Source organism: Protopterus annectens, chromosome 7.part0 (genome assembly GCF_019279795.1).
Source record: "Protopterus annectens isolate FY-2018-M chromosome 7.part0, PAN1.0, whole genome shotgun sequence".
Lineage (NCBI taxonomy): Eukaryota > Metazoa > Chordata > Ceratodontiformes > Protopteridae > Protopterus > Protopterus annectens.
In genome coordinates, this window is record NC_056739.1 from 1331696470 (window position 1) to 1331710525 (window position 14056).

Genomic DNA, 14056 nt, shown 5'->3' on the forward strand with positions numbered 1-14056 from the left:
TAACCATACCAGAAGAATGTAGAGTCCCTGAAATCACAGACACTCAGGTTAAAACAGCCCTCTCCAGAGCCAAAAACACAGTATCAATGGGACCGGACAGTGTCCCAGGCTGCGTCCTACACAAGCTCAAAGACAAACAAACCCCTCACCTAAACACACTGTTCAAACTCAGCCTCCCCACAGGCTACATACCCATAGAGTGGCGCACAGCAATGGTTATTCCATTCCACAATGATGGAGCCACAACAGACCCCAGGAACTATTGCCCTATAAGCCTGACTAGCTTGGTCTGCAAGGCTATGCAGCGCATCATCATGGAACTCATTAACAGAGACATTGAGAACCTCTAAACACTGGACCCTACCCAGTACTACTTTGTTAAGGGCAGATCATGTCTCCTAAACCTGGTGGACTTCTTTGAGACAGTTACCAAGGCTATACACGAGGGAAAGGTGGTACACACAGCCTACCTAGACCTCGCTAAGGCCTTTGACACCATTCCCCATACTGGTATTATAGACAAGCTCACCAGCCTGAACATAAACCCCTACATCAAAAGATGGGTTGCCAACTGACTCACAGACAGAACCCACATGGTGAGAGTTGCGGGAGATAGGTCCGACTCTAAACCGGTTATAAGTGGCATTCCCCAGGGCTCAGTCCTAGGACCCCTCCTGTTCAGCATATACTTCTCAGAGGTACAGGCAAGCACAGGAGGACTATGGTTGACCAACTTCACAGACGACTGCAAACTAGGGGCTATAATTGATTCTCCAGCTGACACAGACATCCTCCAAAAGGGTCTCAATGAGATGGATACCTGGTGTCAAAATCATGGCCTCAAGCTAAATGCCAAAAAGTGCATAGTCATCCCCTTTGGAAAAAACAAAGTACCCACAAACTACCACATAGGTGGTAGTCCCCTAAATACGGAAGACGTAATAAGGGATCTGAGGACCCAAGTGGATAGTAATCCCACCTTTGATAATCACATTGCCAAAGTGGTTAGAAAATCCTTTTATGTGGCCCACCTAATCACAAAAGGGTTCGCATCCAGATCAAAAGAGGTCATTGTGCCCTCTACTCATCACTCACCAGATCCATCATAGAGTACAATGCCCCGTTTGGGATGTACCTTACAAGACACCTGCAACAGCTGGAAAGACCACAGAAGTACCTCACCAAGAGGATCACTGGCCTCAAACAGATGCCCTATGCAGCTCGACTGAAGAAACTCCAGCTGTACTCTGTTGCATACTGCCTACTCAGAGGTGATCTCTGCCTGACTTACAAGGCTATGTCCAACCTAGAATTGATGGACATGCTCCACCTAAAGAAAACCTTATCCCCTCGAGCCACATGCTCTGGGGATCTAAACCTCACCACAACAATAAATAGGACAAACTGGAGGGATAGATTCCTGTCCCAGAGACTTCCCATGCCTTGGAACAAGATTCCAATCTACATTAGGCAGAGCTCCTCACTAACACTCTTCAAAAGAAACCTTGAAGAGTGGATGGGAAACAGAAAGTTTACCCTGGGGATCACTTCAGTGGTTCTGCTGGACGGAGGCACAGGGAACTAATCTAAGGGGGCGGCGAAAGCCAACACATTCTGGCTAGGCTTATAAATGCCTTTGGGTAGATAGGCTAGTACCTACCTATGAACCTATGAAGACTGCTGGAACAGGGCTCAGTTTTGAGCTTTTTCTGGTTAATTGGGTAACTTGTTTAAATCAGTTTGTTTGTTTTCTATTGTTTTATATATATATATATATATATAAATTTCACTTTATTCATCTGCTTTTACTGTATTTTTGCTTCTTCCTACTTTATTACTACAGGCATTGACTACAACTCTGATATGAGATATGTAACAATAAGTATCCTTTTCTGTGCATTTAAAGTGTTTTTTTTATTGTATCTGCTTTATTTTCTGAAAAAAAATATATATATACAATTCTTTCCTGCCTTTCTAAGCTAGTATAGTCCAGTTTTCGGGTTAGTGCTGAATTCGGGGCTGTGTTACAAGTCTCTGTGTTTGCCCATACCATACTTGGATAGAAGGAAGTTTCTCTGTTCACCTGTGAGTGAGGGGAGCTTTGAGCAGCCTATCTGTCCCCTGGATGAGTGGTATCAGCCCTGAAACTAGTAGTTTATTGGCCATTTTGGGCTAATTTCTATCTCTTTCATTTCCATGCTATAAAAACCACATTTGCCTGGTTTTGTGTGCCGCACAGTGCTGGCTAGCTAGGGTATAACTGCTCCTGGCTCCACAAAGTCTCCTCTTCAATTTTTCCCCTGGATCTAGACAACCTTTCAACTTAAGCACTCAAACCATTCATTTCTCAGCCCGGCACTTGCTCAAAACTCATAGCAAGCACTTATAGACCCTAGCACTAGACCACCCTATACTGTACAGAAGGACATGGCTCTCTATTCAACCTTACCAGCCAATCAGTAAAACAGTTCACTGTACCTATCTAGGCATGTCCAAAGGGCAGTTTCAAGTGTAGTCTCCAGTCCAACTGTGAATCTGGGAATTTTAAGGCAATGTTACAACTGCCTCATGTACACAGACAACCCTCTTCTCCTACCACTAAACACTAATACATGTGAGAGATGCAATTATACAGCCAAACTGGAGGCTAAGCTCTCTCAACCCAAGACTGGATCAGACAGTCAAGAGGAGAAGGGAAATACTTGCATCACACCACCAGTCTCACATAGACCCATTAAACTAGCACCGGCAAAAAACACACATAAATTCACGAAAACATACTCGGAGACTCTAAACAAAAATCTGCAAAAACAACAGAGACCTCCAAAGCAGACATCCAAGCAACCTCCACCCCCCCCCCACCCCGCAACACAAACCATGAAACACATACTTCACAAAATCAGTGTGCCACGCAATCACAGTCCTTAAGGCAAAATAACATACCCAACACACTAGTAATAGGTGACTCTACAGTCAGGCACACTAACGTCCCACTCACTAGGCTGAACAAGGAAAAGGTTATTCTTAGCTGCCTGTCGGGTGCCAGGATCCACCACATAACACAAGCACTCAGGTCACTCCAGAAGAAGTACAAATACGACTCTGTCATTGTCCATGTTGGTGTGAATGACCTGAGCCACACCTCCCTGGACTACATGAAAAGAGACATGGAAGAGCTCTCTGATCACGTAGCCCAGGCTGGTATGACCCTGACCCTGAGTAGTATCCAGCCCTCACCAAGAATGATACCACAGTATAAAGAAAAAAATTATCAATTTCAACAATTGGCTAAGTTTCTGGTGTCATTCAAAGGGGATCCAGTGTCTGTCTGCTTGGGATGGCATGCGCAACAAGCCATGCTGCTTTGCTAGAGATGGCTTGCACCTGTCACCCTTAGGCTTTCGAATACTGGCCAAGGCGCTTGCCACCCCCACAGTGCCTTTTTTAGGCTCAAAAGTCAAACCCACTGCCATAAATAGCACAAGTAATAACAAACTTATGGTAATGCTACTCAGTGCCAGAAATCTAAACCTCAAAATGCACGCACTCGAGGCACTCCTCACAATATGGAGAAAATCGATATATGTGCAGTAAAAGAAACCTGGTTTAGGCTCCAAAGAGCACCCCAGCACTACCAGGCTACAACTCATACCATACATTTCAGCCACAGAACCCGGACCGAAATACAAAAGGCGGGGACGTATCCATATTCATCAAGGACACCCACACCACCAGGTTAGTGGCTCAGCACGATGCATCAGAGATCATCCATGTGCAACTAACAATGGGCAAAACTGCAATTCAAATTGTAGCTTGCTACAGATCACCCACCATGTCCCAGGACCCCCATTACAGGTTTCTGGAAACACTGGGAAACATAGAAGTCCTACCAAACACCCTAATATTGGGTGATTTCAATTACCCAAACATTAACTGGGAGAACTACTAAATTACTAACTCCCTTTCCCACATTTCTTAGAATTTATAAACTCAAACACCTTGGATGAACTGGTCAACACCCCCACCAGAGGTGACATAATATTGGACCTGGTCATCACCAAAATGGGCGACTGGTGTTCCACACCGGAGGTCAACCCCTCACTGATTAAATCTGACCATAAACAAATCACTTTGCATATTCACATTTCTCCCCCACCCTCGGTCAAGGAAACCACCATGAAAAACTTTTCAAAAGCAAACTTCACGTTACTTAAGACCAAGGTGGAAAGTTTCATAGCCCTCATGCTAAAGGATAACACTGTCCAAGCTGCAAAATCCTTTACTAATGCATTCTACGGGCACCTACAAGAATGCATGGATCGTGCTATCCCAAGCAAAATCAAGACTCACTCCTCCAAGAAAAAGAAAACAGTCTGGTGGACCCCTGTCATAAACAAGCTATACAACAGAAGGAGGAAACTAGTAAAGAAAAGAGCAAAATCCCAAGAAGGGAAGACATCCCTGATCAGTATCAGCAAGAAAGTACGATCCCTCATAAAATTATCCAAGGCTAGCTTCAAAAGAAAAATTGCCAAGGACACCAAAGGTAACCACAAGGCATTCTGTAGCTATGTCAATAATCTAAGTGGCAATGCTCATTTCTGCTCAGAGTTAGTGCAGAACATCACAAAATACAGTGAACCGACTGATATCACCAACATCCTGGCAGACAGCTTCAGTGCAAACTTCACCCCCAAAAGGGCCCATAACCATACCAGAAGAATGTAGAGCCCCTGAAATCACAGGCACTCAGGTTAAAACAACCCTCTCCAAGGCCAAAAACACAGCATCAATGGGATCGGGTCGTGTCCCAGGCTGCGTCCTACATGACCTCAAAGACGAACTAACCCCTCACCTAAACACACTGTTCAAACTCAGCCTCTCCACAGGCTACGTACCCATAGAATGGCACACAGCAATGGTTATTCCGCTCCACAAAGGTGGAGCCACAACAGACCCTGGGAACTATCACCCTATAAGTTTGACTAGCTTGGTCTGCAAGGCTATGGAGTGCATCATCATTAACAGAGACATTGGGAACCTCCAAACACTGGACCCTACCCAGTATGGCTTTGTTAAGGGCAGATCATGCCTCCTAAACCTGGTGGATGTCTTTGAGACAGTTACCAAGGCAATAGATGAAGGAAAGGTGATACACACAGCCTACCAAGACCTCGCAAAGGCCTTTGACACCATTCCCCATTCTGGTATTATAGACAAGCTCACCAGCCTGAACATAAACCCCTATGTCACAAGATGAGTTGCCAACTGGCTCACAGACAGAACCCACATGGTAAGGGTTGTGGGAGCTAGGTCTGACTCTAAAACGGTTTCAAGTGGCATTCCCCAGAGCTCAGTCCTAGGACCCCTCCTGTTTGGCATATACTTCTCTGAGGTACAGGCAAGCACTGGAAGACTATGGCTGACCAAGTTCATAGATGACTGCAAACTAGGGGCTATAATTGACTCTCCAGCTGACACAGACATCCAGATACCTGGTGTCAAAATCATGGCCAATTATGGCCTCAAGCTAAATTCCAAAAAGTGCATGGTCATCCCCTTTGGAAAAAACAAAGTACCTACAAACTACCACATAGGTGGTAGTCCCCTAAATACGGAAGATGTAATAAGGGATCTGGGGACCCAAGTAGATAATAATCTCTCCTTTGATAATCACATTGGCAAAGTGATTAGAAAATCCTTCTATGTGGCCCACCTAATTACAAAACGGTTCGCATCCAGATTAAAAGAGGTCATTGTGCCCCTCTACTCATCACTCATCACTCATCAGACCCATCATAGAGTACAACTCCCCATTTGGGATGTCCCTTACAAGACACCAGCAACAGCTGGAAAGACCACAGAATTACCTCACCAAGAGGATCACTGACCTCAAACAGATGCCCTATGCAGCTTGATTGAAGAAACTCCAGCTGTACTCGGTTGCATGCCGCCTACTCAGAGGTGATCTCTGCCTGACATACAAGGCCATGTCCAACCCAGAATTGATGGACATACTCCACCTAAAGAAAACCATATCCCTCAAGCCACATGCTCTAGAGATCTAAACCTCACCACAACAATAAATAGGACGTGCTGGAGAGATAGATTCCTGTCCCAGAGACTTTCCATGCTTTGGAACAAGATTCCAGTCTACATTAGGCAGAACTCCTCACTAGCACACTTCAAGAGAAACCTTGATGAATGGATGGGAAACAGAAAGTTTACCCCGGGGATCACTTCAGTGGCTCTGCTGGACAGAGGTGCAGGGAGCTAATCTAAGGGTGCGGCGAAAGCCAACACATTCTGGCTAGGCTTATAAATGCTTTCGACCAGATAGCCTAGTACCTACCTATGAATCTATGAGCCTATGAACACTATCTGACTGTTCCAAAATCTTAGTTGAAATTATGCATACAGCTTACTACTACTCCCAGGATTCGAACCATGGCTGTGTCTGCTAAAAATACAACAAGCTATTAAGAAACTGCTCTCTTCCTTCAGTGTTTTCTGTCTAAGTGTCTCTTGGTTGTACAATCTGACCTTACTAATTACAACAGTCTTATACAGACATTCCTAGACATATTTTTTATGTAGCACAGTGTGGGAAACAGTGGTTAACACAACATTACTATTCAGATATCAGATCTTGGTAAATGCAACATGTCAAGCCATACAATACCAGAGTAAACACAACCAGTCCAGGATTTAGACCTTTATTGCCAGGCAGTTACAGTTCTCATACCTGGAAGACCTGTGGGGGGAATGTTTGTTAACACTACCTGACTGTTTCTACACATATTCACAAAATCCTAGTTGAAATTATGCATACAGCTTACTACCACTCCCGGGATTCAAACCATGACTGTGTCTGCTAAAAATACAACAATTTGTATATCATCTGAGTGAGCTATTGAGAAACTGCTGTCTTTTCCTTCAATGTTTTCTGTCTAGGACTCTCTTGGTTGTACAATCTGACCTTGTAATTACAACATCCTTATACAGACATTCTAGGCATATTTTTACATAGCACAGTGTTGGAAACAGTGGTTAGCACAACCTTATTATTCAGAGATCAGATCTTGGTGAATCAACATTCCATACCATACAATACCAGTGTAAACACAACCAGTCCAGGATTTAGAAATTTATTGCCAGGCAGTTACACTTTTATTTAAATATGACCTATATGGGACTATTACTGTCATATTGTCTGGTTTATTCATTACAAACCATACACATTTTTTTATACTGCCAGGTGACATTTTACTCCTCTTTATTTATTTGGTATGACAATTACAAGCATGATTGTTACTCGCCAGACTCGCAATGCTTCTTTTGCAACCTACTGGCATGGGTTTCCTGGTTCACAGCCCATTCAGCTGGAGCTGTAATGAAAATAGAGAAACATTTAGGCATACCTATCCATCACATACACAGACTGGACTTTGGTAAACAGTTATTGCTATGAATACTTACACACTGCTGGGACATCTCCCTTCTCTCTTGGTTCTTGGACCCAGTGTTCCAAGAGCTCCCTCTTCCTCTGTTTCAAGTCGGCATAGTGGTGGCGGACCTGCTCAGCAGTGCGAGGGATACCAGTGGCACTGGTGAGATCACTGGTGAGACTTTCCCAGGCTTCTGCTTTATATTGAGAGCCCTGGTACTGGGCCAGCAGCAGTTTCACATCATGTTTTTTTACCAGGAGTCCTGCCATGACCTTGGACTCCTGTATGCCCCAGCGCTGTGCCCGGAAGCACATGCACTCTCCAACACCTGCCATACTGCCTACAGTGGAGAGCTACAACCAGTTATGAGCTGTATTCCCACCTGTGGAGTTTAAATACAGCTGATTTCCTGCCTTTTGCCATGACTGGATGGTTTTGCAAATGCTGAGCTAAGCTAAGCTATGGGCAAACCTGCTTAGCTATGGCTGGCAATACTTAAAGGGGCAGGTTCATCATTGCTTACCAATGGGCAAATCCACTTAGTTGGGCTACTCATTGCTTAGCATTCATATGTAGACAATGCTTACACCTGGTCAGCATAGCTGTGCAATGCGTAGCATTGCTTATGTTCTATTTTATTGGACTACCACCTGTATGGGATTGAGTCATCATTCATTACATAATATAGATTTATTTACCTTCCCTGACATCTCCCAATGTGCTGTAATTACATTTATTCTTGTGTGACTGTACTGTATGGGGCACTTGTGTTTATATCGGGCTTTCACTACTTTATTACACTGACACCTCACATCTGGGCCTAATACACTACTCTGGTTGAGAAATATAAGTTACTTCTTACATAAATATACAAATAAATTATTTATAATGTTTACACATACAAAATGGAAATGGCTTTGGTGAGGCTCGAACCATGAATGACTATGTGCAAGGTGTACGCTCTAACTGCTACACTATTGCACTTACCTTTATGCTGGATGTCTATTGCTATTTAACTTATTGTACCTTTTCATCTGGGCTAAGCATAGCTAAGCAATGGGCACACCCATGCAGCTACACTTAAACTTTATTGCATATGTGAAAAAAAAATTGTTTGTTGTGTTTTTTATGTCATACCCTTCAGAATATCCGTGCTAATCCTAAACCTGTTATTCTTTCACCTTTCTGGCTTTTTAGGGACAATTGTCCCTTATGGCTTTGTCCAGATTTCTTACTCTGACGGGTTGGGATGTGTGTGTTGTGTACTTTATACCCTGCCAGAAATTCATGCTAATGCTAAACCTTTTATTCTATCAGCTTTCTGACTTTGTAGGGATGATTGTCTCTTATGGCTTTGTCCAGATTTCTTACCCTGATGGGTTGGGGTGTTACGAACGTTCTCACTCTACTTAAATTGCTGTATGGCAATTCTGGTGTGCAGGAGGCATGTGTATTGTGAGAGCACTGCTCTCAGATACACCCCCTGCACTTGTACACAGAACTGTGTCTGTTTTACAGCATGGCAGCGCACCTTCATTAACATGCATGGCTCACTGCCATGCTGTACGGGAGCAGTCCCTTCCATGCAGGAATAATCTATTCCTGCAGAGAAGTATGCTGAATCCCAGGGAGTATCTGCCTCCCTAAAAAGTCACTTTCTGTGAATCCCCATCTGGTGTTAAACTGGATTGAAAATTAAGGGATAAATGGCACATGCTGTCATTGTGTATATATTGCATGCCTTCTCACTACTGCCAGCAAAACACAACCACATGCAGTGTACCTCTCTGATTTCAGACTTGGATAAAACTGAAAAAACAAATGCAACATATTTTCTGTTACACATATGTAAACAGTATGCTTCTTTACCGTCCCCCAAATGATAGCTATCTGTATATGCACCTGAATGTTCGATTGTGAGGAAAAATAATAATTACAACAGTTTCCAAATGATTTTTAGGCAGTACAGTGCCCCTGTACAGGCTTAGTGATCTGTGTGCACCTCACTGAAGTTTGTGAGGAAAGTTAAATAACTAATTGACTACACTGTCCTCAGCCCAACACAGGAGGGGGCCACCTCTGAGATTTGGGAAGAATGTTAATGAAATAATGACATAATTCCCAGCTCCACACACAAGCTACCTTCTGTGTGCACCTTTGAGCAGGGCTAGTTTTAGACTATATGGGGTTCAGGGCAGAGGAGTCACTTGCTCAGTTTACATAATTTCTCAAAATACCCTCAATGTTTCTGAGGCTGAGGCCCCCCACACCAATGCTGTATACATAGATTATTTCGCAGGCTTTGTAGTAACCCTCACCAATCAGTTATAGCCACATCTTATTTCTCTGAAATGCACGCTAGCCCTGCAAACTGAACAAAGAACAAGAACATCAGTTACTTTCAGCTAGCTGGACACCAACCCTATAGCTTTCACAATTTTACCTCCAGAATCAAGCACAAATCCAAAAAAAAAGTCTGTCATAGTAACCCATGTTGCCATCTATCCTGTTAGCAAGAAACCTAATCTAGTAGCCACTTTAGGTAAATGAAACATATGGATAAAAAGCCACAGCAGGATATTATATAGCTATATAAAATGATTTTTGTAGTCTTTAAATTATTTTGAACAGCTGTTAATCTGAGTTTCCATTGCTTTTTAGTGTATTTGGAGTAACATCTATTTAAAAGCAGTTTTGTGTGTGTGTGTGTGTGTGTGTGTGTGCGTGTGTGCGTGTGTGCGTGTGTGTGTGTGTGTGTGTGTGTGTGTGTGTGTGTGTGTGATAGGTTAATTGATGAATACTAGGCTAACTGCCCTTGAGGGAAATTTTAAGCCTTGTCAATTATACAATTAGTTCAAATTACCCTTACCCACTTCCAAAGTCTATAATTATATAATACCCATGGGATAGTGACTAGTTTTGGTTGGTGTAGTGATTACTTCTAGGGTAATACCATAGAATATTTATAAGGACCATATTGTAGGAAAGAGCATTTTAGTGCTGCATCTGTCCATAAATAGTACTGGGGGCAGTTGTGGGGAAAACCCCCTCATTCCCATCCATAAATCCAGGTATTGTTTGAATAGGGACAGAGATGACTGGTGGGGGGAGGGTGTCTGCACCAGAATAGTAGTAATCCTTAAGACATGTACCTGTCTCTCAAAACCATTATGTTTAAGTTGAAGGAGAGGTTTAGGTCCCAGGAAGAAGTATTTCTGATAACATTTCACTCCCTGATGTGTCGTAGGTCTGTCAGTATCGGGTCAGAGGATGCTTTATAAGACAGACACATGTCCCCTGTCATGAGTTTGTAGGATATCAAATACAGCAACAGTGCTTTGAGGTGGTCTATGTAGGATACATGTTTTAAGCTTTGTATTTTCTTGGTGAGGAACCTCTGTGGGAGTTCAAAATGGTGCATATGCTTGGCCAGATACATGCCAAAGTGAGCATTATATTCAATGGCTAGTCTTTTGAGAGAAGAATAAAAGTGGACAAGGACATCCTGGACCTTATAAGCTATATGATACAGAAGCAGTTTCTTACCACTGTGGGCACATGTTGGCCAACTGTTATGTCACTGTCTAGATATATTCCCAAATTCCAAATTGCAAGGGTGACTGTTAGGGGCATATTGTCAGTGCATTAAATTCCCAGGGTAGTGGATTTCCAAAAGCATACAATAATTCAATTTTTGGCATTTAGTTTTAGTCCATGGTTCTGGTAGCAGTTATTTGTTTGGACAGACCTTCCTGTAGAATGTTTGATTCATTTGAAGATTCACTGACTGCCTCTTATTTGCAGTCACCCATGGACTTTGTCAGCCAGAGACTCTTGATGTCCTTTACGTCAGAGAAGTAAATGCCAAACAGGACAGGTTCCAGCACTTAGCCCTGTGGGACTCCACTAGTGATTACTCTTTTTGTTGAGGTAGTTTTCCCTGTCTTGACCTCCTGAGGCCTATCTGTGAGCCAACTGGCAATCTAGCAGGTGATGCAGGGGGTTATTCGCAGTTTGCAAAGCTTCTACACAATGCCTCAGTAAGGTATTCTGTCAAAAGTTTCGGCCAGGTAGGTAGTATGTGCTGCCTTATCTTTGTCCATTACTTTGGTGACCTTTATGAAAAAAATTGTTTGGCTAAGTAAGCAAGACCTGCCTTTGACAAACCCAGACTGGGATAGTTTTGTATTTGGAGGTTCCCTATGTCCTTATTTATTAATTCCATGATTAGTCTTTATATGGCCTTACATAGGATCATAGGATCATAGAAGGTTACTAGGCTACTGGCCCTAGGGCCCTTATAAGCCTAGCCAAATTTTATTCCCTTCTTCTCAAAGTCAACACCTGTTGCCCCTGTCTAGCAGGGACACCAGTGGGATCTCTGGAGTGAATTTTCTGTTCCCCATCCAGTCATCCAGGTTACACTTAAAAAGGGACAGTGATGTCCTCTGTTTAACATGTAGAGGGATCTATTCCACAGAAGGGGGAGCCTCTGGGGCAAAAATCTCTCCTTCCAGCAAGTTCTATTGATATCACAGGCCAAGTTTAGGTCCCTAGTGTGAGTTACACGTGTGCTGTTTGATTTGCAGATATGTAGAATTTCCAATAAGGTGGGGTTGGAGATAGCTTTATATGCCAGACAGAGGTCGCAGTCTGTATGAAACAGAGTAGAGAGACAGGGACATTAGCCTATCCACATAGATTAATGACTTATAGGTCAGTAATTACCTTTGTCAGTGGATGGCCCTACCTTGTTAAGGGTTATGACCATTGTTGTCCTCCAGCCACTTAGTACAAAGCAGGTGACAAGGCTGACGTTGAGCAGCATTGTAAGAGGTGTAGATAGCTTGTGCTTCATACTATTTAAGATGTATATTGGGATAGTATTAGGGCCCATTAATTCGGTATTGCTGGGTTTTGATAGTGCTTTCAGGACTTGCTCCTGAGTGAAAGCTAGGTGTCACTGTTAAAGGAGTTTCTTGTGATATAATAGAGGGTGAAAGAGATATGAAGTTGGAGGTGAATTTATCAGCTAGCAGGTTTGCTATTCCATCAGCCTCGCTGTAAGTTGTGTTGATCACAATAAGCTTAGCACATTGCTGTATAGAGCTCTTGAGATTGTGATCACAGCTAAAGAAGGCTTTATAATTGTTCTTTACTTAGGTGACTATTTTTGTCTCAAATGTAGCTATGGTGGTTTTAATTAAACTCCTCCTGAATTGCTTATTTATTTTAATGATGGTGGATATAGCCTGGATGTTTGCCAACAATTCTCCTCCTTTTATTGTAAAGCTTGTTAATATTGTGGTTCCACCAGGGAAGTTTGCTTTCAGGGTTAGTCCTGCACTTGTTCTTACAGGGTCCAGCTGCTTCTGTGCAGCTGTTGACATGCTCTTACAAGTTAGTGGTGTACAATATTAGGTTTGAGTGGGATTTGAAACTTGCCAGAGTATTGCTTAAAAGTAAGAAGCCTGCCTTGGAGAAATTTCTAAAGATTCTATGAGCAGCTAAGAGCTCAGATTTCAAATTTATTTCAAGTGAAACAGTTTTATGGTCTGACCCAATGGGTGAATATAATACTCATGGAGGAAAGCATTACTCATCCATATTAGTAAGGATAAAGTCTAGGATGTTGTCTCCCCCATTGGTAGCTCTCACTACTTGCTCAAGAGCATTTGTATTAACAAAGTCCAAGAATCTCATTGCATGCACACTAGTGATGGTGTAGGTTTCCCAATCTGTAGTTGGATAGTTAGTGACACAGGAAAATGGTATTGGACTCTAGTTCCTGTAATCATCTCAGTTTCACCAATACCAGCTCCCCTTTATGTTGCATTTTGATATGGCAGCATAGTCTCCTAGTTAACATCTCATTCTCCTTTGCTAACATTGCATTTCCTAGCTTTTCTTCCAGAGATCAAGATTCATTTATTACATAAGAAGATGCTAGCAAACCATGTGTATATGGAGGTACCTTGTTTTTCTACATCTTCTTTGTCTTTTGTTTTTTTGCCACATATCTCCTTTCCCATTCCTTCTTATTCTCTCAAGTTACACCACACACCTATAAAGCCCACCTCTTTTTGTATGCATGGCACAGTAGACTTTGCTCCCTGTTGGAATCCCTCCCTGTCCTTTCATCAACTCTGTAGATGCCTTCTATCCTGTTTTGCTCTACAACATGTTGGTTAAATACTTACACTAGACATCTACTTAAAGACTGTGGTCCTCTTCAATGAATGGTAGAGCATTGCCTATAGTATTACATAATTTTGTAGACTGTCCCTTGTCTGTAATATGGATAAACCCCATCCTCATATACTCTTGCTGTAAGTGCCACACAATTATTTATTCTCAGAGATCGTCTAAAGCTCTAATAATGACATCATTAGCTAGTATTTTCCAATGAAGTGATATCTCTGTAATACTATGCTCTATAATACTATGTATTCTGAGATGAAAAGGAATGACTGATTGCTTCTCATATCATACTGTCTAGCTGTTATGCCTGTAGGGCAACATCATTAGTGTAATTACCTCCTGCTGTCTATATGGCCTGTTGTCTACCTCTACAAACCTCTGCATAGCTTAACAATTCATCATTTTTC